General features: G+C 41.6%; 1 long non-coding RNA gene across 1 annotated transcript; it reads right to left on the bottom strand.

The window, feature by feature from the left end:
* Positions 1-140: 140 nt before the first annotated feature.
* Positions 141-860, bottom strand: LOC125554255. Its single transcript, XR_007304361.1, has 2 exons — positions 502-860; positions 141-393 (listed from the first exon to the last, which is right to left on the bottom strand). It is a non-coding gene; the product is annotated as an uncharacterized LOC125554255 (long non-coding RNA).
* Between the last annotated feature and the right edge of the window lie 4,556 nt (positions 861-5,416).

Genomic DNA, 5,416 nt, shown 5'->3' with positions numbered 1-5,416 from the left:
CACTGGTATCTGCGTGTTGTTTCGCAATGTGCCAAGCATAATTTCAGGACCTAAACTTCAGGTTTCTCTAAAGATATGGCAAAATTATCTGGATTTCGGAAATGCAAAGATATTCTTCTTGCAAAAATAATACATCCATGTTCTTTTTTCTTTTTCTCATGGAAACGGTGATGAAAAAAAGTTTCCCAATCTCGAATATGGCAATTAAGCAAGCATCGATGTGTCAGAGTTTACAAATAACCAGCTGGACATATGCAGCACAACTGAATTTTATTATTACTACAACCAAAACAAGCCAGCTCAACGAGGAACCATCGCATACCATAGCTGTAGGCGAACCGTGCGGTCCTCGAGGTACATGGTCTTGGAGAGGAAATCGATCCCGATGGTGGCCTGCACACAGAGCCACAGCAGGCGGTCAGAATTTGCCAATCGTACGAGGTTGGGGCGATCGATCGATCGATGGGGAGCTTTGCAAATCGAAGAGAAAGAGGAGGAGACCTGGTAGGTGGCGTCGAACTTGTCGTACATGAAGCGGGTGATGATGGCGGTCTTGCCCACCGCCTGGTCGCCGAGGAACACCAGCTTGTACTTGGCCAGCGCCGACACCACCGGCGCCATCGCTTGCTTGCTTGCTTGCTCGGCCCGGAGCTAGCTAGTCGGGCGATGCGATCTCTTCTGCTCCGAGTTGGATGCTCCCTGGAGAAATTTGGATGCTCGATCGGGTCTGGACGCGTGAAACCAGTGGAAAGGGGACGGACGGAAGAAGAAGAAGAAGGAGGTTTGCTTTGAACGGAGAAGGGGAGGGGGCGACTTTGGACGTTCCCAAAGCCAGCTGGGGAAGGAGTCCCGTGTGTTGACGCGCCATCCGTCCATGCAAATACTACTACTATTACTCCTACTCCTTGAAAGTTTGTACTCTTTCTTGCAACTTTTTCTTCCTTGGCCACGAAGCACTCCCCCTGTTTTGTTCGACATAAATCCAAGCTAGTAATCGGTGCGTTCCAAAAGGGGGCGACCTAACTGCAACAGACGCTTGCAGTTTTGTCCGTGTCGATTCATTTACCACGTGTTGTCACCCGCTTCTATCGGTCGTTTTCTTCTTCTTCTTTTTCTTCTTTCAAAACATCGCCTCCTCTGTTCTCTTAAACGGGAAATTGCACATGTTGCTATGGTATAACAACCTGATTTTGTCCAAATGGCAAAGCTCGGGGTGGGGGTGGGGGTGTATTAGTCTAAATTTTTCTACGATTGCTGAGAGGTCGAAAATATTTCATAATTTCATCGAAAGATAACTTAGCTGCAAATGCCCTTTTCATGTATATTATCATGCAAATGCCGAAGCGAGTCGTCTACCTTTCTATTACAGAAAATATACGGAACTAAAGTCATCCATCGATACATGACACCAACAACATTTGGCGGGTTGTGCAACAAATACCCATCCCTAACACAAACCAACCCTAGTTTAAACCTCGACATCTAACCACTCCTCATTGGCAACATCACCCTCGACAAACCTTACTCATCGATCACCATGTGAAGATCCTTCGATCAAATCGCCAATAGTTTGGAATTGTGGAGGCTGATCGATGGCGCCTGAACAGTTGAGCATGTTGGTGATGCCGTCCAGCCGCGGTAGATACCCCCGGATCCCTGGTTTTCTTTTCTTTTAATATAACGAAAGGATCTCTCTGTTCCCCATATTTCCACGTGACAACATACATGGAACCTCCTATTTGATGGTCGTTGCATGATATGGGAGGGGTGCTGCACAAGTAGCGTCCTGGTGGGCAGGCCCATGCAAGCGCAATGTAGCGAGCGAGCCTATGTTTTTTTTATAGTTTCTATCGCTTTTACTAATCTTCCGTCATTTTTCCTTCGATTTAAAAACATTCTTTTCTTAAATTTTAAAACATTTTTGAAGATGTATGTGAATGATTTTCGAAACCATATGAACATTTTTGGGGAAATTTTTTAATTACAAAAACATTTTGAACGTGAAGATTTTTTATTTTTTAAACATTATGTAAAAACATGAAAAATTTCTTGAATTTGCAAACATCTTAAAAATTAAAGGATTTTTAATTTTGAATTTTTCATAAACATTTTTTAATATTTTAAAATACAAGAAAATGATTTAAAAAAGACAAAAAATCAAAAAAGAAAACGGACCAGAACCTTCTAGAATGTTTCTATAACCCGTTAAAAACCGACCAGTAAGGTACAGGGCTGCGTGGCTGGCTTCCCGTGTGTGATTTTAGTCGCACGGAGCATGTAATAGAAAATGCCAACATCCATCACCGGTGGTTCCCGCGAACTCCAACTACTCTAGTGTACCTAATCGAACACAGTAACTCACTAGATCAGTTTTGGGAAGGTTCCGCGGACCAGTTTTGGGAATATGTTTTTTGTTGTTTTGTCTCCTTTTTTCCTTGAATACATGTCGAAACAATTGTACATTTTTTGTATACATGTGTAATATTTTAATAAATAATAAAAAAGTTATATACATGATGCATAGTTTTTTAAAACTCAGGTTATAACAAATCATTTAACTAATATTTAGATATTTTTGAATACACATTGAACATTTTGGTAGTGGTACAAAACATTTTCTAAAAATTACATGAACATTTAGATTGTACTGGCACCTTCGATCTATATTAATTATCATTGATTTTGTGCAACTTTCTACTAAATCGGCAATAATTAATATGGTAGAGTGGGTAATAGTTTTTAAAAATGTCAATTTTTTTTATAGTTTGAAATTTAAAATATATATTTGGACATGTTTTTACATTGTATAATTGTTTTGACAAATGTCATGAACATATTTTTCAAATGCATGATTGTTTTTGTAAATCTCACAAACAATTTTTTTAAGTTATGCCACCATTTTTTACATTGGATGACCATTTTTTTAAATGCCACAAACATATTTTTGAGACCTGTGAACATTTTGAAGTGTCACAAATATTTTTGTGAATGCTATCAGTATTTTTGTGAAATTGCAATGGATGTTTCATATGACAAAAGATAAGAAAAACCAACAGGACGTGGGCTCGCAAGCCAACACTCCTTTGCACTGGCCCGACCCATTTAGGAAACGCGAGAGGCGAACGGATTCTTCGAAATCACTAATTAAGGAGTACTCGTTGCAAAGAACACTTCACTTTCCTAGGTCGCGACAAGTGACGCACATGCAGCGCGCCACTTGTCGCAACCTGGGTGTTTTCCCTTTTTTCGTAGATCCGTTTATTCAAAACGTTTTATCTCTTAAACCGTGCGTCCAAATATCGAACCGTTTTCACCATTGGATTCCTCGCGTCGAGATCTTCAAAATTAGATCCCATGTTGATAGGTTTTGACGAACTTTTTTTTCACGAAAAAAACCGAACCGGAAGCACGGTTTTTTCTCTTTCCGAAAGAGGCACGGGCGCCCGTGCCTCTCATGAAATCACAACCGTGCTTCTCGTGGAAGCAAAACCGTGACTCTCGTGAAAGGAAAAAAATAGAAAACACGTTTTTTTTTCGTTTTCAAGAGGCACGACCGTGACTATCGCAAAAGCACAACCGTGCCTCTCACGGAAGCAAAACCATGACTCTCGTGAAAGAAAAAAAATAGAAAACACGTATTTTTTCCCTTTCCGAGAGGCACGGCCGTGACTTTCGCGTAAGCACAACCATGCCTCTCGCGGAAACAAAACCGTGACTCTCACGAAAGAAAAAAACAGAAAACGTGTTTTTTTCCCTTTCCGAGAGGCACAGCTGTGACTCTCGCAAAAGTACAACCGTGCCTCTCGCGGAAGAAAAAACGTGACTCTCGCAAAAGAAAAAAAAACAGAAAACGCGTTTTTTTTCGTTTCCGAAAGGCACGGCCATGACTCTCGATAAAACACAACCGTGACTTTTGCGAAAGGAAAAAAAGAAAACGCGTTTTTTCACGAATTTTTTTTTTGAATTTTTTTTGATTGAGAAGCTAAGAAAGACCGGGGGGAAACGAAAACGTCGAAAAAACCCGGGAAAAAACCGTTTAAAAAGCCGAAAACGCGTGTGGAAAAATAAAAAAGCAAAATCCGAAAGGAGCATCCAGAGCGCGACACGTGGCGAATGGCTGAGAGCGCGCCAAGTGGCGCTGATCGTTGCGAGGCTCCCGAAGGAGCGCTCGTTAACTAGTTGCTCCCCGGATTCTTTCGGTTTGGGTGTTAGAATTAAACGGGCTTGGCCCATTAATAATTTTTGAAATCTCAAAGTGAACCATGTGTAAAATAGAAAGTGATTGAAGGAAATATGCCCTAGAGGCAATAATAAAGTTATTATTTATTTCCTTATATCATGATAAAAGTTTATTATTCATGCTAGAATTGTATTAACCGGAAACATAATACATGTGTGAATACATAGACAAACAGAGTGTCACTAGTATGCCTCTACTAGACTAGCTTGTTAATCAAAGATGGTTATGTTTCCTAACCATGGACAAAGAGTTGTCATTTGATTAACAGGATCACATCATTAGTTGAATGATCTGATTGACATAACCCATTCCATTAGCTTAGCACCCGATCGTTTAGTATGTTGCTATTGCTTTCTTCATGACTTATACATGTTCCTATGACTATGAGATTATGCAACTCCCGTTTGCCAGAGGAACACTTTGTGTGCTACCAAACGTCACAACGTAACTGGGTGATTATAAAGGATCTCTACAGGTGTCTCCAAAGGTACATGTTGGGTTGGCGTATTTCGAGATTAGGATTTGTCACTCCGATTGTCGGAGAGGTATCTCTGGGCCCTCTCGGTAATGCACATCACTTAAGCCTTGCAAGCATTGCAACTAATGAGTTAGTTGCGGGATGATGTATTACAGAATGAGTAAAGAGACTTGCCGGTAACGAGATTGAACTAGGTATGGGATACCGACGATCGAATCTCGGGCAAGCAACATACCGATGACAAAGGGAACAACGTATGTTGTTATGCGGTCTGACCGATAAAGATCTTCGTAGAATATGTAGGAGCCAATATGAGCATCCAGGTTCCGCTATTGGTTATTGACCGGAGACGTGTCTCGGTCATGTCTACATTGTTCTCGAACCCGTAGGGTCCGCACGCTTAAGGTTACGATGAGAGTTATATTATGAGTTTATGCATTTTGATGTACCGAAGGTTGTTCGGAGTCCCGGATGTGATCACGGACATGACGAGGAGTCTCGAAATGGTCGAGACATAAAGATTGATATATTGGAAGCCTATGTTTGGATATCGGAAGTGTTCCGGGTGAAATCGGGATTTTACCGGAGTACCGGGAGGTTACCGGAACGCCCCGGGAAGTATATGGGCCTTAGTGGGCCTTAGTGGAAGAAGAGAAGAGGCAGCCAGGGCTGGGCCGCGCGCCCCTCACCCCTAGTCC

This window comes from Triticum urartu, chromosome 4 (genome assembly GCF_003073215.2).
Source record: "Triticum urartu cultivar G1812 chromosome 4, Tu2.1, whole genome shotgun sequence".
NCBI classification, from domain to species: domain Eukaryota; kingdom Viridiplantae; phylum Streptophyta; class Magnoliopsida; order Poales; family Poaceae; genus Triticum; species Triticum urartu.
The sequence above is the reverse complement of the archived record's forward strand: the minus strand, read 5'-3'. Positions and strand labels throughout refer to the sequence as shown.